General features: G+C 40.8%; 1 protein-coding gene across 1 annotated transcript in view; it reads left to right on the top strand.

Moving 5' to 3' along the window:
- The window catches only part of Ccdc192 (coiled-coil domain containing 192), a 196,592-nt gene that overhangs the window by 104,169 nt on the left and 70,087 nt on the right, over positions 1-22,336 (top strand). The window lies entirely within an intron of this gene.

The following is a 22,336-nucleotide window of genomic DNA, read 5'->3' as shown; positions in this document are numbered from 1 at the left end:
TATTTATTATATGTGTTTAGGTGAAAACAGCCTATTAATATTAATAATTAATAATAAATCGTTGTAATGATGTGAATAAACTATAAACAGTTAAGATGGTCAGCTCTCTTCAAAATGCAATTAAGACAAAAATAACCATAAAATGTAATTTTGAAACTTCCTGGGATGTGCAAGTTTTACTGTAAAATGTGATGGGCTATGATATAAGCACTCTTAAGTAACTGGTCAGTTAAATATTGTCCTGCTTAGGAAGGAAATTTTAGCTAATATCTACCAGACGTTTAGACTCAGCTGCAAATTAGTGATTATGAAATCGGAGCTTTCACAAGTCTGTTGTTTCTGACTTCTCAGCTACTCCATCTTTTTTTAAAAATTTGTTTTAATTATTTTTAATATGTGGGTAGTTCGCCTGCATAAATGTCTGTATGCTATGTGGATACAATACTCATGGCAGCCAGAAGAGGGTGTTGAATCTCCTGGAATTGGTGGTGCGAGCCACCACGCAGGTGCTAGTAATTGAACACGGGTCCTCTGGAAGAGGAGCCAGTGCTCTGAACCACTGCAGCATCTCTCAATCCTTGTCTCTTATTCGCATTAGAGACTGAGATTCAGGCAGGAATCAGGTTCTAGCAGGCATCAGTAGGTGCTTTGGGGAGTAAGTCTTGTCCACTTTGGGCCATAGATTGTTAACTTCTGGTCAATGCCATTTCTGTTTCTCAAAGGCCCAGTAAAGGGTTGGCATGAGCAAATTATGCCCAGACAGGCAATTTCAGAAGACCTATCCAGCAATGCATCTGGCCTTTGCCATGTTGTCCTTAAGCTGTGCTCTCTATCTCTGAGAAGCCTAGGGTAGTAATGCCCCTCCACAGTGTGGTAACCAGTAGTCGCAACTACAGGAGCTGGGAAAGTAAAATTTCCGCATCCCCCAAACTGTCTCCAATAATAACATGATTGAAGTTAATTCAAACAGTGCGCTTCCTCTGACAGCAGAGCCCTGGACCAGTGCCCTGTGCATTCTTCCAGCTGGATCATTTGTTCTCCAGAAGCCTCTTCTCGAGAAATTCTGTAATCCCTCTGCTGAGGCTCATTAAGGCCCAAGTTTGATGTCAATAAAAGTAGCATCCAAGGACCAATCATAGACAATAACAGGAAGAGATGGGGTGACCCAGCTCATTTGATTGTTTGATGTTTAACCCCTCCCTTTTCAAGAAGTCATATGTATTGCCTAAAACTTATTTTGCCTTTAATAATTTTACTCTCAGTGAACAAATTGAGTTACTCTCTTACAGGTCAGACTGACTCTTCCTTTTCCACTTTTTAATGGCTAAGATACAATATGACTTCTCTTCTCTTGATTTTCCTAACCAGGAACCTGGCTCTTTCTATGGTTGGAATCTAGGAATCGTTTCTAGTTCCTCCTCAACTTGGGTCTGTTGTGAACTTTAACATGGCCACACAATCTCATCCCTTTATTCTGAGAGCCATTTAACTGTGGCACAAGGGATGTAATACCATAGAGTTTATCCACTGCTGAGCTTGAGAATAAAATCTGCAATTTCCTGGGCCTTTTTCTGTGTCTGTATTTTCCATGTCTTGAGCCACATTTACTACTCCCATCCCTGGTTATCCAATTCCTGACCTCATTTCTTCTAGCCTTTGTGCCTTCTTCCTGGAAAGTCTGGGCTGCTTTCTTCATGACTCCAGGCTGGCACAGCACTAAGAGTTCAGACTAGAGTTAGCATCTTGGCCTAAAAACCCCAGAGCTAGCTTTTTGCCACTGGTTGGGTGTGGTCTCTTTAAGTCTCATAACCAGTCTCCTGTGCGTGGTTTCCTCAACTACAAAATAAGGCTGCTAACAAGAGTCTCTAACACACTGATTTCTTATGATGACCTTATGTGTTAATGAGCATAAAACATATACACAAATGACTGTGTTAATTAGCATTAGCAGTCTCTAACTCTCTGGAGACATGTGTAACTCATTCTAGAAAGAAAGTGAACCATTATTTATGTAAATCTGAGGAACTCTAGTTATTTCAGAAAAAGAATATATAATAAAAATAAAGTCTTGGGGCTATAGAGATGACCCAGTCAATACAGTGATTGCTTTGCAAGTCTGACCCCCATAAACCACACAAAAATGCTGGGTAAAGTGATACATTCTTGTAATCCCCAGGACAAAAGAGGAGGCAACAGGTGGATTACTGGATAGCCATCCTAGCCTTCTAGAGATGCTCCAACCCTGTCTCATAAAAATAATAGTGGACAGTGTCTGAGGATTATCCCCTGGCCTCCATTCATGTCCCCACTTGCACTCACATACAAAAATATACAACAAAGACCAAATAAACAAAACATGCATTTATACTACACATCTATGTAAACATTAAAACTTCTCTGTATTCTGCCTTGAGTTTAGTTCACGTTAGCATGCGTAAATGGCCTTATTCAGCTCCTAGGACCCTCCTTCAAGTTTTATGTCCACAATGTCACCTTCTCAGTTACAACCCACAGCTTCCAGGAGTTGAGTGCCGACTGCATTTGGTCATTCTGTTCTCAGGATGCCTTAAGAGGACTGGTGAACAAGGCTCATTTTTGCTGAAGAATGATGAAAAGATGGCTTCTGAAATTCTAGGTTGCAGATAGAGTTGGCATTGCTCCTGTAGGGGCCAAATTCTATTGTGAGATTCATCAACGTGCAAAAGCCAAAGTGTTGCCAACTAAGTCTGGGTGAATTAGATACTAATAAGACATATGAAGAGATGAGCAGAAATACCCTGTGGCCAGAGAAGACGCAAATCTTTGGCTCAGTGAAGCCTTTTACCAAGGTGCCTCCTGATTCCTAGAGTGGTTCAAACCAGGGTCTTCTATCTGGAGAACATTTCTTTGAAGAAGACTCTCTCATGGTAGGAGACTGAGAAGACCCAAATAAGACCTCTATACATTGAGTGAAAGCTAGACTATGTCCATCTCACTAATCTCCTTGCTACCTTCTTGGATCCCTATCCAAAGAATAACAGCAAAAGAATTTTAAAAGGGTTTAGCTGATAACATCTGTCCATTGGATGCAAGGCAGTAGTTTATGGCTTTAGGATTAGCTATAAAATAAAAGCCTCATAGATCATAGAGTCTGGGATCAGTGCAGCCGCCTGGATCTGTCATTTCTTTTCAAGTGGTTTTATGATTACATCTAATCCCCTTATCTTGCAGGTGAAGTCATCAGGGACAGTCCACAGAATTTAACAAGGGCTCCTGGCAGGGACGGAAGGGAGGGCCAAATGTGAATACATTCAGACACTTGCTTGACTGAGCATCTTGACTCAGGAAAGGATTTTCCCTAGAGAAAGAATATTCGGAAAAAATCCTCACTGAGGATGCATCTTGGCTGTTGAAGGATTTGTCTAGCAATACTCCATCCTCAGCACTGCAAAACAAGAAGAGTGATTCTTTCAAACATACTCAATGCCTTGATAGGACACTGTGACTAATTCCCACATGGGTTCTCCATGTGGACATATTTTAGTACCCAGAACTCTAAACCACTTACCAATGACGGACCCTCAGTGGAGGCAGAGCCCACTCTATAAGCCAACCAACCTATCACTTCCCAGCTTCCCTTACAGCCAAGGAGAAATGATATGACCAGACTGGCATACCTTCCTGAGTCTGTGAGTCGGAAGATTGGAGGTGCAGAGATGGAGATTGGAGATATAAAGAGGGAAGTAACAAACTGCACCTTGAAAAGTAACAGAGGCAGCAGAAACCATAGCATGCACCTTTCACCTCAGTGATAGCTTCACCTGCAGGGGTGTCTGAGACTCTGGTGGAGGATCCCATAGTTGTCTAGCTACTGCCCATCTCTTCTCATTGGGTCCTGTGCTGTAATCTTCACTCTCTGAGATTTTAGCCATCAATTCTTTCTGTTGTGTTGGTTTCTGATTTACAACTGTGAGCCACTTATCAGAGAGTAGGAAATGTCCCTGATAAATGTTATTAAGTGGGACTATTTGCTCTCCTGTCACTACACAGCCAGGTATGCCTAAGTCTCCTGAGACAATATTCACGTAGCTTTAAGTCCAGTCCTCTTTCACCATCTCAGGAATCTTAGATTACCAATTATTTATTCCTTTCTTGTATACTTAAATTACATCCTTTTAACTTGATCCTTCCTGTCAATATTTGAACAAGATTGCAAAGCTTGGGTGAAATGAAATGGCTTGTCTGAATTCCACAGATCCATGTAGTTGCGTCTCTAACTCAAGGTTTACCAACTGGTGTGCCAGAGAACTTTGTGTTCCAGGAATCGGTTCTAGATGGGCTGTGATATGTTGAGGGTTGTAAATATTTATGGTTATAAAAAATTAAACCAGTTTTATGGCCATTCAAAACTTAACAGTTGAAATTACATCTGAACACTAGTTCTGTGTTTCCTTCTCTAAGCCTTAAGGTCAGGAATAACTATGTTGTATGAAAAAAAAAATGTTTTCCATAGCAACCAATCCAGGCTTCAAACATCGTTGTTTCGTCTCCTCCACTTTGCTTTCTCTTATTAAGGGTAGTCTGGTTTCCCCAACGTCTATCATCCTTGTGAGGATAGCACTCACCTTTGCGAGTTTGGTTTAATTAATCTTTGCATAATTTAGAGCACAAAGAATGTGCCTGATGATTCCTTTATTTTTAATCATGGTAAAGCCAACAAGAATGTAGAGTTAGTTCCGAGAGAGACATCCATTCAGCCTCATGGGAGAGAGATTTCTACAGTATTTCCTCATATAAAGAAAAGATGGGGTAAAAATAAGGCAAACCTAATCACACATACACAATTCTAGGAGACATGGTGGACTTAAGAGCTGCACATTTCAGTGGCATCTAAACGTGTATATCACCATTCCATTGCTTATTATCCTAAGTAACCAACTCTAGTGAACCTCGGCTAAGCCTGCAGACATCTTTGGCTCTCAGTGTTACACTTCATTCTTCAGTTTCAAACAGTGAGCTGGAAAACCCAACAGGGTTTCTGTGGTGGTGTCTTAAGGCTTTTTCTTCAAGAAACTCGAATCTTCTCTCTTGAGGGCTTCATATGATTGCTTGGGGGCCCATCTACATTATAACATTCTTTACTTAAAGGCAGTGATTCTAAATGTTAATCATATCCATAGGAAAGTTTATGTCAGCATCTAAGCTGGTGTTTGACCAAACAATTGGACAGTATAGTCCAGCAAGGTTTGTGTACCCAGTTAACCCTCTGTGTGATAGCCACCAGGCTACTTGCTTATATTATGAGAACATTGAGAGCATCTTCCCAATAAGTTGTTCTATGTGTGAATATGATGATACATGACAAATACCCAGAGTGGTGCCTAGCTTATAGTATGTGCTGGATACATGTTAGCTGATGTAATCAGCAAATTATAAATGCTGTTATACTGATCAACTGCATATATTATTTCAGTTCCCTCTTACTGTTCTCAGCATCACCCACAGGACTCCTATCTATCTCCACAACCTCTCTCTTTCTCTCTCAACTGGATGCCTCTTGGGTTTCTTCCAGACTCTCCTCTCATCCTTTGTCTCTTTGTCACAAGACTCTACACATGCTGTTTAATCCAATCTAATCTGCTTTTGTTCTATTTAGACCTATTAGCATCTTTTCTTTCATATCTTCTTATACTATGAAGGAAGTTTTCAAGTTTCCAATATCTTTAATGAAGTCACTTCATTCTTTTTAATTAATTATTTTTATACACTCCATATTTTACACAGACCTAGCAGTCCTCTACTATATGTGTTATAGGGGCTGTGGTATCATATCAGATGCTGTACAGTGCCTGTTTGGTGGTCCAGTATTTGAGAGATTTCAGGGTTCCAGACTAATTAAGACTTCTGGTCTTCCTACAGGCTTTCCCTCAGCTTCTTTCAGCCTTTCCTAATTCAACAACAAGGGTCAGAGGCTTCTGCCCCTTGGTTGGGGGCAAATATCTGCATCTGACTCTTTCAGCTTCTTGTTGGGTCTTCCGGACTGCTGTCATGCTCGGTCCCTTTTGTGAGCGCTCCATAGCCTTAGTAATAGTGTCAGGCCTTGGGACTTTCCCTTGAGCTGGATCCCACTTTGGATCTGTCGCTGGACCTTCTTTTCCTCGGGCTCCTCTCCATTTTCATCCCATAATTCTTTCAGACAGGAACAATTATGGGTCAGAGTTATGACTATGGGATGCCCCCCCTCAAATGGATGGAACTAGAAAATATCATTCTGAGTGAGGTAACTCAAACCCAAAAGGACAGGCATGGTGTGTACTCACTAATAAGTGGATATTGGCCAAAAATAAAGAACAGAATACTCAAGATACAGTCCACAGAACTCAGAAAGGTCAACAAGCTGAAGTGCCCAAGTGAAGATATCTCTGTCCCACTTGGGAGGGAGAAGAAAGCAATCACAAGTGGGGAGGGAGGGTCTTCGGAGGGAAAGTGGATGGGATGTGGTAGTGGGGGAGGGGAGCCTGATCTGACATTAGGGGAGGGAAAGGGACTGAAGCCCTGAGGGTCAGCAGGAATGGAAACAGGAAACCTCAGGAGATAGGCAGTTGGGGGGACCCTGCAGAATATACCAGAGACCTGGGAGGTGAGAGACTCGCAGGACTAAAGGGAGGGACCTTAGATGAAATGCCTGACGGTTGGAAGAGGAAACTTATACAGCCTACCTCCAGCAAAAGACAGTGCTTCAAATGAAGTCACTTTTTTAATGAAAATCTATTTGGATATATGTCCCTCCTTCATGACAGTTGTTAAAGTTGTCAATGGAGTGTACACTGGTTTTAGTCTGTTTGCATAACTAAACAGACTAAACACTATCTAACAGACTCTGAACACTATCAAAGGACTGTGATTGCCCCATTCACCCCTGTATTGCATTTGCTGAGTCTATCTGTGACAAATGCATGCTTCATCTATCTCTGCATAAAGCATTGGCCCACTCCTAATTTCAGTCTTCAGAGGCTTCAGAGACAAACGGTAGGCTCACGCTGTGCATTCACAGTGATCCTCCCACTGCTACAAGAAGAGGGAAAAACAGAGGCGAATCCAAGATTTGCATCTGCATTTAGATATTCCTAGGCTATTCCAATTTTAGAGTGTTCTTACATAACTTACATATTTTTCCTCATGTCTATGTAGCTTTACACGATCCCCTTCACACACATACCCTAATCACATGCCAGCTTACTAAGTCTGTTGTATCTTTCCTATGGTTTTACATACATACATATGCATTCATACATACATACATACATACATACATACATACGTACGTACATGCATACATTTTCATTACTGTGGCTTTCATTCATTCTCAATTTGCTTTTACTTCATTGTACTTCAGACCTGTTCTATATTTTATTTTCTTTCTTCAAGTCTGATGAGCAATGCCAAGGACTTATAAATACCAGGCAAACACTCTACCAACTTGGCTATATTCCTGTACATGTATTTAAAATATATTTACATGTGAGCTATGATTGTAGCCCAGTGATAGAGAATTTACCTAGTAGGCATGTGGCCCTAGGTTCAACTCATACTGTATATGCATAAGCATTTAAATGCACATGCACATACACATGTGGGCACATATACAAATACTATGCCTCTACATACACACATACATACATATGAACATTTGAACATGCAAAATACTTTCAGACTCTTTTATTACTAATCATATAATAATTGCATGGTAGGAGTTATGTTCTTGTGTAGATTCCATCTCTCTCTCTTATTCTTTGGTTTTTACTTTTGAGACAGAATCTTATAACAGCCCAGGCTGACCTTAAACTTTCTATGCTGCTGAGAAGACCTTGACCTCCTTATGTTCCTGCCTCTGCTTCCCAAAGGCTAGGACTGTAGACCTGGGATACTCTGCCCCGGTCTTGGGTTTGCTTTTTAAGTAAGAAAAATCAACAAACATCTTAAAGCTTTTAAAAGGAGAGGTCCTTAAAGGATTCTTTAAGCAACTGCGTTCAACCTTGCTTTGAATTGGAGTCACAAACCATTTAATGCGTGTAAGTTTATTCATCCACTTATAAACCCCAAGGTGGTTTGAAAATTTCCATTTGGCACTGGAAAACAAGAAGAGGCACTTGTCTCAGATCTCTCCTGTAGCTGTCAGAGTTAAGGGAAGGACTTAGAATTCTGCTGGTAGGTCTCTTTTGAAGTTGCTAGCATGACTCTGAACAAGGAGGGCGGCATAGGGATTTTCTTTAACTAGTGTGACCTGCAAAGGGTATCAGCAGTCATGAGTAGCAACCAGGAATTAAAAGACAAAAGTGTTTTGCTCAAGAGGAGGGAGAAGGTGCCGGAGGTCCAAGCGACTGGGTGCGGGCTGGCTGTCATGACTATGTCTCCATCCTTACACCAAGAAGTCTAACTATATTTATAATTTCCAGAATCAGAGATTCCTTTGCTTTAACTCATCTTTTTCTGTCTGAAACTGGAAGTGGCCTACCAACATTACCTGAGCTCAGTTTTTGTGGAACTATCTCCGTATGCAAATTAGTGGAGTCATCCCTACTCTGTGGGACTCACCCCTGGTTGCATGAGTGCACCTCTGGGCTGCTCAGAGTGCTCCTGCAGCTTTTGTGCTCAGCATCTGGATCTTCCTCCCAGATTCTCCTCTAGTCAGCCTCTACAGGACTAAGCAGGACGCCTAAAATGCAGATTAAAAGCCCATCCCAACTTCAGTTGAAGCTGACTTACAGAAAAACTTGAACCTATATGTTTTGTAAACCCTCCCCCATGTTTGAGATGTATAAGGAGGGAAAATCTTGGCATTTCTATTTTGAAAAATGTAGATGAAAGAAAGACTACACTGAATTAATTTGGCTTATAGCCTCTGTCTTTTTAACAACCTCCGGATGGTTATAACATTTCACCAGTTTCCTAGTCTAGTGTATTGGATTATGGCTGCATGATGATCCTGACCTCCCTGCTGTCATTAGATTTACATTTCTAAATAAAACAAATACGAGGCACAATGGCAGCCTAAGCTGACTTCATAAGACAGGGGAAGGCTAAAACTACTGGATAGAAGATAGAATTGAAATGAGACCCTATAAGCAAAAACTCAACAGAAGCCAAACCAGACAAAAGAGCCTTTGCTACAGTTTGGGTGTGATTTGTCCCGTAGGGTCTGAGCAGTTGAGACATGGTTCTTAGTGTGGTGATGTTGGGAGTTGAGGGATCTTTTGTGGGGCCCTTGAATCACTGGCAGCACATTCCTCAAAGGAATTGGCAATGTTCTCTTAGGACAGTAAACTAATCCTTGTGAGAAGGTTGTCAAAAAGCAACAAGCCTGGACGCTCCTCTTTGGCTTCCTGTCCAGTGATGTGATCTCTCCTTCTTGCACAAATTCTCACCTTTATGACACCATCCACCATGAAATTCTCAGGAGAATAGAGCAAATTGATACCCTTGACCTTTCACAATGATGAGCTAAATAAACCTCTCTTCTTTATAAAGTACCAGCCTTTAGTCATTAAGCTATAGTTAAAGCAATTATTGGAAATAGGATTAAGTCAAACAAAGAAATGTCTTTGTAGCAAAGAAAATAGTCAACCAAGTGAATAGTTAGACATCAGATGAAGGATTAATATGCAAAGAACTAAAACAAAAATCTCAACAGCAGAATACCCCCAAACAATCCCATTAAAATGGCCAAATAATCTAAACAAACATCTTCTCGAGAACGGATATACAAACATGTTTTTAAAAATGCTTAATAACACTAATCACCAGGAAATGTAAATCAAAATGGGATATCAGTCATCTCATCTCATCTTTATAGTAACTTTACCAAGAAAACAGATAAGGATGAGAAGGAAGGGAAACCCATTCGCTACTGGTAGAAAACAATGTGGTGGCTCATATAGGAACAGAATTAATATGCCATCTAGGAATCTCACCACTGGATGTACATCCAAAAGAGACAAAACTAATGCATCAATGAGGCACATGTACTTCCATGGTTATGGAATCACTGCTCTTGGTACCCAAAATACAACTTTGTCTAAAGTATTTATCAATATATGGATCAATAATAATAAAATGCTAAAAATATACCCAATTAAATATCATCCCAATATAAAAAAATAAATCATGTCATTTGCTGCAACATTAATGGTACTTCAGGAAACTGTTAAGGTGAAATAAACTAGCCATAGGAAGACCAATAATTCATGTTCTTGCTCATATATGGAAGCCAAAGACATGCATTCATAAGAAGATAGAATAGTGGTCTCCAATGTCAGGATAGAGACCAGAAAGGGTAAAGAGAAAGACTGAATAACAAGTATCGTAAAAATATAGTTACATAGGAGAGGTAGGTTCCAAAGGGCTACAACACACTAGGGAGAGGATAGTTCATAATAACTTATTATTTATTCAACAAGAAAATAGAAGTTCGGAAGTTCAAAACATAAATAATAAAGTAATGAAAACACTAACTAGCCTGATTTGATCCATGTGTGTTATATACATAAGTCAAGAAATTAGCATATCATACGCCAACTTGTAATTCTAGTACTCAGGAGACTGGGCAGGAGGACCCCCACAAGTTTAAGTGTGTAACAATAAGAATTACCAGAATCATGCAAATGAAATTTGCATTTAAGATGACTTTTAAGTCCTTCCTATTTTGAAAACAATTTAATTGATAACAAAGGCAAAAATTAAGTATTTGGGAAAAATTCAAATGAACCTTATAATAAAAGATACAATGTTTCAGTTCATTTTAAAATTATTCTAATTATTGTACTACTATGATTACTATTTCAAAAAATATTCTCTATGAGGAAAAGTCCATGAGGCTTCAATCCTACATAAAGAACTATAGGTAACTAAGGAATATTGAGAGCAGAAGAAATAGCCTTCCCCAGGGAAGAGCACATACAACCAAATCAAATGATCAGCCCTGAAAACATACAAGTAACATATGTAGACTGAGCAGGTTATATTTAGGAACACACATACATATGTACATATATACATATATGTATACATGCACTTACATATGCATATGGGTATCAATAACAATGAGAAACTAGATCACAAATTTGAAAGAAAGAAAAAGGGGTATATTGGGTAATGGGCAGGGAGAAAAGAGGAGAGAGAAATGTAGTTATATAATCTAAAAAAATTTTTATATGGAGAGAGAGGAGAAAGAGATCCTTTATACAATGCAACAGTAGAATCAAACTATGTGTTTAGATGAATCAATGGCTAAGTAAAATGGTGCCAAGGGCCAGGTGGTTTATAGGTCAAAGGCTCGGAGACAAGTCTGGTAACCTGTATTTGATCCCCAGGACCCACATAAAAATAGAAGATTTTATTTTTACGTACAGTTGTCCTCTCACCTCCATGCTTATGGTATGTACACCTCCCAAAACACACACACACACACACACACACACACACTATTAAAGAAAAGAAAGCATATAACCTATCCATGCCATAGAATTTTATTCTTTTTTAAATGTTACAAGACAGGAATTCTAATCCATGTTTCAGTATGAACCAGCCTTGGAGATAATGCACTAAATCATACTCTTATTTACATGAGGTACCCCAAAGAGTCAAATTCATAAAAAGGGAAAGAGAAAGTATGGTTGTCTGGGGGAGAAGAAAAGAGGAAATGGGAGTTCTAGGTTTTGCAAGATGGAAGAGACCTGGAAATTGGTAGCCCGTGACATCTCTGTACTTGACGCTGCTGCACTATATACTTCCAGGTGTTTAAGACTGTGGACATGCTGTGCTCTCCACTGGAAGGTGAAGTACACTGGTGACTGAGAAGACTGACAGTTTACATATAGCGCTACAGAACTGAGTAGGAGCAAACAGAAGCCAGCGTCAACTTTGATGTGTGACATTTGAACAAACCAAAGGGGCATCTTTTGTTAGTCTCTTCGGTCTTTTATGCAATAAAAAGTATCTCTTGTGCATACCCCGAATTTTGGCTTCGTAAATGCCTGACTGGCTGGTTCTGTGTCAGCCCTACTCCAAGAGTTTCAGATTCAGTCTTTGGTACCAAAGGATATCTTTCTGGGCACCATTCTGTCAGGCTAGTGTTACTTCCACTACTTCAAAAGAATTTATGGACGTTCAAGTCTAAACCATAACTCAGTGAATATGGTTTCCATAGTATTGCTTTCTGTTCCTGTGATAAATACCATGACCAAAAAATCAACTTGGGGAAGAAAGGATGCGTCTCAGTTCACAACTTACGGTCCATCATCATCTAGTGAAGCCAAGGCAGAAAGCTGAAGCAAAATCTGAAGCAGAGGCCATGAAGAAACACTACTTACTGCTTTGCTCCTAGCACCGCACCATCACAGCCTGCTTTCTGATATATTCCAGGGTCATCTGCCTAAGGGTGGCCCTGCCCATGGTGGGCAGGGTCCTCCCACATCAATCATTAATCAGTGCTCATAGGCCAATCAGTTGGAAGCAAGTTCCTCATTTGAGGTTTCCTCTTCCTAGGTGACTGTAGTTTGTGCCGAGTTAATCAGACTTGACTGGCATATACCAGTTTTTTGGGTCAAGAAGAAAACAGGCAATTTATCATGAGTCTGTTGTGAAATCTTCAACCTTATATTGACAAACAACTGGCATGATTGTCCCTAAATCTTACTATCTCAGACTCTGGGAAATTGTGACACAACCAGTTGGAGATGTGGCAAGTGGTACTCAGCCAAGTCCACACAGTCCCCTCCCTGCTGTTATCCTGGCACATCTAAGGCGAAGGCGTGTTGATGGGAACAGGCATCAAGACCAACTAGTCGTGATTCCTATAGTTAAATCACAGATCTTTACCAAGTTCAGACTCCTGTACAATCAACATCCTGTTAGATTTATAATGGAATTAGAGGAGGCACCTTGTAGAGAATGAATTAACAGTTCAGGCAGACCCCCTTGAGACCCACAAAGCCAAGGAATAATTTCCATCTGATGAGTTGTTTTCTAGCAAGAGCATTTGTTTAGACTTGTTAAAATATGCAATTTGAAACTTGCTAATACCTCCAAAGCCAAAGTTTACCTCACCTCAGCATCTCTCTCCCTTCCATGCCTCACACTCTAGCCACAGGTGTAGAGCACATTTTTATCAGGTCATGCTGTGCAAACCAATTCACATACAGGACTGATGCTGAAAGTAACTTGTTTGAAGCACCATTTTAAAACAGCTATGCATAAATCCCAACAGCTTGATCTCAACACCAAGAAATGTGGTTTCATAATACAAACCAGAGAGTTTCTCTAAATAGTATTGCACCAATTTATTGCTGAATATTGAGACCTTTTCTTGGGTGCTGAGCTGCATCTCAGAGACGAAAGGATAAGTTTCAGTAGATTTAACGAATGGTGAGCCAGGGTGACTTCTTCCCTCACCTCTACTCCTTTTTTCCACAATCTTTATTTTAAGAACTCAGACCTCTCTGCATTGCCCATGCTGGCCATGTACCCGGGGCTCATTTCATTTGCCTTCTTGAGTCTTCTGAGAAGATGGGAATCCATATGTGCATCACATTTCCCACAATTGCCTCTAAGACTCCAGCTGTGTATCACACTGCCCACAATCACTCCTAGGACTCCAGATGTGTACCACACTACCCACAATCATCCCCAGGACTCCAGATGTGCACCACACTACCCACAATCACCCCCAGAACTCCAGATGTACATCATGCTACCCAAATCACCCCTAGGACTCCAGATGTGCATTACACTGCCCACAATCTCCCCTAGGACTCCAGATGTGCATCACACTACCCACAATCATCCCTAGGACTCCAGATGTGCATTACACTGCCCACAATCTCCCCTAGGACTCCAGATGTGCATCACACTACCCACAATCACCCCCAGAACTCCAGATGTGCATCACACTACCTACAATCACCCCTAGGACTCCAGATGTACACCACACTGCTCACAATCACCCCTAGGACACCAGATGTGCATCACACTACCCACAATCACCTCTAGATTTAGGCAACTCTACTTTCAAAGAGCACCTGCAGTAAACCTGGTAAGAAGTTTTTAGCTCATTGGCTCCTGTGAAACTATTTTTGTTCCAGATCCATCAGATCAAAGCAATTGAAAAATTAAAGAACTGACAAATTACTCATTTAATTGTAGCTATTAAGTAGATGACTTGCAGCTTTTATGATAAAATTATGCACCAGGATGAGTCAGTCTCAAGAATTGATTGGGATCTCAGAAATTCCTCCTATAAAGTATCAAAATTTGAAATAATAATACAGTCAGTTAGACTCATAACTTATACCCTTCTCAACAATTTTTAAACCACTCACCCTTATACACTCTTAACGTGAAAAATTTTTTTCGTACTAGAGCGTATGGGTTTCATTCTAAGCTTAAGAATTTCTGTGGTAAGATAGTGATTATTTCGAAACATCCCATTGCATGGGGAAACAATACACACAGATAAAGACTGTCCCCACTTAGCTGCTCTTTCTAGCTTGCCTGTGCAGTGTCTGCAGGTGTTTGTGCTTCACAGTCACTGTTCCCAACCTAAGACTACTCTTCTGTTTTCTGCTTGAATTTCTTGCTCAATGCAGAAGTGTTTTAAGGTCAGCACTTGTCCTTGATGTGCAGGTACCCTCTGCTGCTTACAACTTTGGGGCCAAAGTGGAGTGTATAGAAAGAGCTATAGACATTTAACTAGGCTGTTTGAATTACAGGAAGAAACCTTGAAAGTCATTGAAGCAGTTTGAAACTTAGGTCTTGGTTTTCCAGCCCTTGAATGCACTCCTTTGCTTTAGGAGTCAAGGTAGATCACAGTTGGCCAATAGCTGCTGATTCACTTCTAGAAAGATGCCCTTTTTCCTCAAGTGTAAATGGAGTGCCAAAGTCCTTGTGGGGAAAAGATAAAATAAAATCTGCCCAATTATAAAGTAATTGCATAATGAAGCGCTTCATTATTTTGTGACCATGTTAGAGGAACTTAGCATGTTTATCACAAGGCAGAGAAGGGAATTCATTTTCACCAGCGAATAATCTCTCCTCCTCTGGTTTCTGTTCTTTTCCACCCACGTCACTTGGGGCTATTTGCTAATGATCCCACACCTGTAAAGGTGGGGCTGAGACAAATGAAATTGCTTCATGTATAGCTTGGGCCCTTTGGGCTCTCTCTGTGCCCTGGGAGAATTGGCCTGAGAAGCAGCTTCCTACTAGGCCCTGTTAGGTGTGACAGTGCACCTCTCTCTGTTCATAGGGTGTGGCCTGAAACGGTGAGACCAAGCAGACTTGGCATTCACAGCACTGCCCGCCTTTTCTTTTCTCTTTGTCAGATTCCCTTGAACACTGTGCTTTCTTCTTGCTGGACTCACGCAAAATCGTCATTACCATTCAATAGCTTCCTTCTCCAAATTCACAACATGTCAGGTTGGCTGATCTTTCCTAGATAAGAAACTGAGGCTGCACGGCACAGAGAAAGAACAGGCAAACCTTCCCCCTCGATCGCAGAACATCCTGAACAGTATAATATAGCACATAGCCTAACGAGTTTGCTGGTGAACACTGACCCTGTTTGTTTCTGTGGTGGAGACTGTGAAGTTCCGGGCTTTGAAGATGGGGGCCTCGAGCACAATAGGCAAGCAGGCTACCATTGAACTATATCTCCAGCTCAGAGATCGTTTCTTTCAAGTTACCAAGAAGTCAGATACTTAGATTCTTCTATCATGAGTAAGCTCTCTTCCTCTCCCCATGGCTCCTCCCTTTTCCCCTTCCCCTCTCCTCTCCTTTTCCTCCTCACTCTCTCTGTGTACACATACATGTGCACACTTACTTACCTGGAGTCCTACTATTTCTGATATTGGAGCCTTAACCTTGAGGAATCAAAGGTACAGCTCTGTGTTCTAATCTTATAGCTATCCAATTGCTCTTAAGCTCTTATAGACAGGAAGTAACATAATATTGCTACAGGAAAAGGGACAAAGATGAAGAGTGGGGACCCCTGACTCTGAGATCCACTTCCTGCAGCTTAATTAGCTGCAAATGGGAAGAACTTGCTGATTTTCCTCTATGCTTAATTCTAGTACTAGGGCAGCAACTCGACTCCAGCACCCAAACCTGTGTTATTCTGGGATTTGATAGGTCCATGTGGCTTTCCAGGTCTCTTTCTGTGGTCAAGTTCATAGTTTCAGTATTCCACAGTCAGGAAGTGTATACCACTTTCATTTCCATTAGAAAAGTGTAGACTGTGAAGCATTCTATGCTAGGCGAGACACAGAGAAAGGCTTGTGTGCAGTTTGCCTTGAGGATAGATGGTCGAATGTAAACAGACCACGGGCATTTGAATCTTGACACTTTAAGCGATTCACTTTAACCTTTCTTTGACTCAGTACCTGTGCCTAAAATAAGAATAACAATTGTCCAGTTACACTGAGTGGCTATAAATATGAAATGAGCCAATGCATATTAAATTCCCAGAGCTATGTCTGGTGTGCTGCAAAGGGTCAATAAGTGTTCATTTCTCTCTAGAAAATTCCCGGCAATGGGCTGTATGCCACAGGAAGGGAAGGGCAGCTTATTGTCTTCAGTGCGAAAATTTAATACAATTCTTTTGTTAGAAAGTACTCCCTAACCATGGAAATTCTCTCCAAAGTGTATAATACCTCTTTAGTTTGTGTTCATCTGTAATTTCTATTAAATATCCACTTACATTGGTGTTCTGGAAGTGAGGAGGATGTCAACTGGAAATTCTCTCATATCTATAAATGTTTTTCTCACAAAGACATTGATACTTGATTTTTTTACTATAGTGCAGTCCTTCACCTGTACAAAATCCAGTTGTTTGCTGGATTATTAAAATCACGTTGTCATTGGCAGTCTCAAACTGACTAAGTTTGGGGAATGATTAAAATGTATTGTATAGGCAGAAATCCTCACATCACTATTGTATAGATGTTCTCCCATCAAATGGGAAGAGTAAAAATAACAAAATTGGAGGTAGGGATATTGTAAAGAACTAGAAAAAGATGTTGATTCTGATTTTGGAATCTGACTATCTTGGTATCTACCCAAGGTCATATACACATAGGTGCTTGTCAAAGGCCATGCTGAGCCCTAAGACCTATAGCAACTGCTGTATAGCAACTCTTTGCTGACCAGCTAACTTTCAGTTTTCATTTGTGTTTTTCCTTCAAGATTCTTTATAGAAGAGCTTCATTTGACAAACTTTCTCTGTCATACTATATGACTCAAAAACATGATGTTGGTTGCCAATTAATCAATAAATAAATAATAGGTAGACAGACAGACAGATAAGAAAGAAATGTGATGATAATCCCCTTATAAGAGCAATTAAGGACATTAGCATTGCCTTGCCCATGTTATTAGCTGAACTTATTAAACCTTTCATCTAATTTCTAGGTTTTCTAGGAGTTACTACAGCAACCATCCTTCAGAAGTCTCCCATGTCACTCCAAAACCACTGTTTTATATCCATGTCTGCTAAGTTAACAGACTTTATTAACTTTTATTAACTTACAAAATATCAATGGTGCTATTGACTAATGATGTGTCCCATTGCTTTGGAAAGAAACCAGAAAAAGACTTTAGTTCAAGTCCACCCTACTACTTAGTCTATGACAATTAGGTACAGCAGGACTCAAATAGCTCAGTTTTCTCATCTACCTGGAGAGACATAAGCTGAATGACAATTATGCTTCCCCAGTGAGCAGTGGGAATGCGGGCTAAGGGCTCAGCAGAGGGGATGCTTGCAATGCAGCATGAAAGAATCTCTGACCATATCCTGCATGTCCTTGGAAGAATACTCACAGGCCATGAAGTTGTGGTTTCTTTGGACTGTGATGAATACAGATGCAAGATAAGATGTGCAGTTGACACTTAAGGCACGTGCTGCCCTCTATGCTTTTGCCACATTCAATATTAACAGGAAAGGGATTGAAAGGAGAGATTTAAGTCTGCATTCTGCATCCAAAACCAATTCTGCCCTACATCCTTGGTAGGGAGCATTTTATTAGTGGCCATCGGTAGACAACATTTTCATCTTCTTGATATAAGTCAGGAAGGTGAGATGAAGCAGGTAGATTTCAGACAAGGGGGAAATATTTGTATTACGGAGAAGAGAGTCTTGCCCTGGGAATATGAAACTCAGAACAATCTTCAACTCATTCCACGCAGGCGTCCCCAGCTGCGCATAGGCATCAGGAAGCACTGGCTGAAGAGAGGCTCAAACTATTCAAATGTCTGTTTTGAGGACATTTAAGTTAAATTTTGTCTGCCCAAACAAAGTAAGAAAAAAGAATCATCAAGGCAATCATGCAGAAAATTATAAAGAGAAAAGTCTCATTTTCAAATAACCACAGATTCATGCCTTATAAATGGTGAAAGAGATATCTTTTTAAAAGATGTGTTCACACACTAGTGAAGGGTTAAACCATGCCCTATGTGTTTCAGGTAAAAACAACAAGCCTGATACCAGTCTACTGCAAACGCGGAGTAGGAAACACATCTATATGTTATATCTCATTTGATCACGGCAGCAGAGATGGAGCTTGTCATCTCTGGGACATATGGCTGGCCCAGATTCTCATGACCATTAAGTTACAAGGCCCAGCTGCATAATACAAGGCTGTGATTCAAAGTATGTGGAAATACCCCAAAATTTAAAATATCACCCAACAGCTCTATGTTGAAACTCTTCTATAAATAGTTCCCTGGCTATTTCTTGGCTTATTATAATGCAAGCCATTCAGCAATATGATACAGATAAATATTTCCTTTTCAAAACATTGCACAAATACATGATTTCCTCCCTTTTTCCACCCTTTGGGAGAAATAGGAAAACAGCAAAGTAATAGGAACTTAGCTCCAGGCAATACAAGCTTTCCTACCCTTTCAGTAATGACTAAAGAGAGTCCCTGGTTACTAGGGAGACCATAACAGGCTCTATTAGATCCAAGCACAAAACTTGGGTTGCCTGGCTAGTGAATGCCAAGAAAAGCAAAGGAAAATATTATCATTGTTGAAATCATTTGATGTCCCTGACTAATAAAAACACATTGTCAAATTGAATTCTTCGAACGGCCCAAAGGGTTCAGTTAAAGCTATGAATTAGTACCACACAACAGTTCTGTCTAAAAAGGGAGTGTATAGGGAAGACAAAGATGCTAAACTTCGTATTATGGAGAAGAGAGTCTTGCCCTGGGAATATGAACCTCAGAACAATCTTCAACTCATTCCACAGCTTAACCCTGTTCTAAAGAGTGTTTAAGTAACTAAAAGTTTCCAGTAGAAACCTTGGCAACCAGTCTAGGTTTGTTGTTGTTGTTGTTGTTGTGATTGTGGTTCTTCAATTTTTAATGTAAATTTAATTTTTACTAACCCTTTCCCTGTAGCTAAATAACAAAGTTAATGGTTTGAATTAGATCATCCATGAACTCTAAACGAAGCACAGGTGGTCTTATCCAGTTTCTCAGGAATGCCAAGGTCATCTTTAAAATATCCCTGGTGGCTCTTATACCCCTTCAAGTTTTGAGGCTGGCCTCTCCTTTCCTGTACTGTGCCCTTTCTGTGAGTGAGAGGACCCAAAGGTGGAAAGAACTGGGGGGTGGGGAGGACGAGGTAAGCCAAACTCAGAATTACCTCTTGACCTAGCTTCCAGAGTTACCGTGGGCTTGCCTGAAGACGTTCCTCCTGTCTCTGCTTGATCATTTCCAAAGCCGCATGTCCTCGCCAGGACACATCCCACCTTGTTATGGATGCAGCGCTCATTGTTGGGAGTGTTTTCTCAAGTCCTGCCAAAACCTGCCTCCTCATGTTTTCTCCCCATTGTTCCTCATGGTATCTCTAGAACAACATGATTGACTCAACTTCCTCTCCCCTGGAATAGTCCCTCAGATAACTGGAGTCAACTGTCATGACTGCCCTTGGATACTGGGTTTTTTCCTCTCCAAACAAAGCAGCCTTGATTTCCCTATTAGGTAATTAGGCAAGCAGACAAATGTTATAATAATAAAAAAGGTTAACACATAACTTCCATAAGAGAAGAACAATATAGCTTAAAAATTATACTTTTTTAAAAAATAAAATGTGCTAAATGGGCATTTGAGGGGTTGGGGCATAGCTTAAAGGTGGACTCATTCTTAGTTTATGCAGGGATCTAAACTCTAATACCAAGAAATAGAAACAGAACCAAGATGGGGAAAGGTTGAAAGTCTTAGTTGCTATTGAGATATACTATGCCTATACCTTGGGCTCCTGCATGCTATTGTCTTGTCAAAAATATCAATGTGACTTTCTCTAACTAATGCATATCATGTCAGCTCATGGTTATATTTTACCAGCCCTCACCATGTTGCCTTTATTTCTTATTTTGCTTAGTTATGATCAATGTCTACTTTAAGAAAAGCTTCTAGAAGAAAATACTTATCTTCTTACAAACAATTAGAAAGTGAATATAGACCATTAAGAATTAATAAAATGTTCATCCATCCATAAGGAAGTAAGATCTCAAGTTTGAAGCCATCCTGAGATATACAGCAAGACCCTGTCTCAAAGAAGGAAAAAAGGAGGAGGGAGGGAGTTTTCAAAAAGAGTCATAAGGAAAGTAGATCTTCAATTCTTAGTTCATCACCAACATTTTTTTTAACCCTAAGCATACAGAGACACTGGAACCTTGTCCTATTGAACAGCATCTTATATATCAAGGCTCTAGAGCGATCCCTCTGTCCTTCTGTGTCTCCTGTCTGTTTCTCTGCCAGTTCGTCACTTGCTCTAATTTTGTGTGTACCTTGTTTACATCAGAATATCCAGTCTCCAATGCTTTGTCGTGCATTTCATTATTAGGTCTTTTTCTACCTATAGCTCACCCTCCCTTTTCTCCTTTTGATATCTATCTCTTCATCACCTGCACTTCTTCAGTGTTCATGCCTGTCTCCTTCTGTCTTCAAAGTTCTGAGCTGTGAAGGCATGGTTCTGAGTGTAGAATACTCTTGAGAGAGCAACAAGGAAAGTCAACAGGGGCCTAGCGCCTCCCAGATGCCACGGCTGCTGCCCTGGGGTGGACAAGGTCTTTAGGAACAAACTGACTGAAACCAGCTCCTGAGAGGAGTAGACACAGATCAGCAGGCAGCTGACTGAGAGCATGTTTCCTGACACCCTCCCTGAGCAGCACAGTCTCTTCTGGAACCAATCTATTTCTCAAGGCGAATCATGAATGGTTTCGGTGATTAGCGACTCAGGATCAGAGAAGAAGGTAGAAGGTTTTACTTGGTCTTGATTTCAGCAGCCAGCCAGCCCAGTGCACAGTTTCTGACACTCAGGGAATGTGTCATCGTGGAATGAGGAAGGCTGTGGAGAAGTGAGGGGACCTGGGCTGTGGCCCGCCAGGGGTAATCCCTGCCTTATGCCTTCTCTCTGGTTCTCTAGAGAATGGCTCCTTTGCTACCATACTTTTGAATTGGTCTTTTGTTTTTAGCCATCCTAAAGCTGTTAATTAAGATTGCATGATGGATGTTCTTGTCATCCTGTGTTAAGTCTGAAAGACAGTTCTCGGTTTTTATTTCCCGAGCCAGGGTCTCTTGTAGACCACCCTAGCTTTGATCTCTGATAATGTAGTTGAGAATAACCTTGACATGATACCCACCACTTCAGTTCCCAGGGACTGCTGGGATGATGGGCATGGGTTTCCATGAAAGGCTTGACAAGCTGCCTTTGACTTCGCTTTTCTATGCAGGAGATGAAACCCTTGCTTTCACGCATTTGCTTTCCCACTTCCCTACATCCCAGGCCCTATCACCCATCTTGAGAACCTGAGAGCTGTGGCTCTCTAACCCTGTGTTTGACTTCACTGGCTTTTCACTCGGAGGGCTGACTCCCAGTGACCTGAGTGCTCGCCCTTCAGAGGCCTGGGAAGAGTAGGTTCTTTTATAATGAGCATTCCTTTCCCTATCTCAAGATTGGTGTCCGACAAGCAATGTTATTTGTTCATTTTCTGGGTTTCTTAATTATCAGCCATAAAAACTTGGCAAGGTGAGCTGCCCAGTAGAAAGGCAGCTACCCAAAAGCAACAGCACTGTGCGAGCACAGTGCTTGTCCTAACAAACAGTGGCTCCAACTCTGCAGATAAGTCCAGTTCTGACAAATAAAATCCACTTTGGAATCCATAATCACTCAAGGTGAATCCTTAGTTATGGAAACACTGCCCAATAGTGCTCCCAGGAAGGTTCAGACCTGACCCTGTTCCTATATTTACAATGCCACAATAAGTATCTGCAAGCATCTGCATTTCTGCACTTTCTGGTAA

This window comes from Apodemus sylvaticus, chromosome 13 (genome assembly GCF_947179515.1).
Source record: "Apodemus sylvaticus chromosome 13, mApoSyl1.1, whole genome shotgun sequence".
NCBI lineage: Eukaryota > Metazoa > Chordata > Mammalia > Rodentia > Muridae > Apodemus > Apodemus sylvaticus.
The sequence above is the reverse complement of the archived record's forward strand: the minus strand, read 5'-3'. Positions and strand labels throughout refer to the sequence as shown.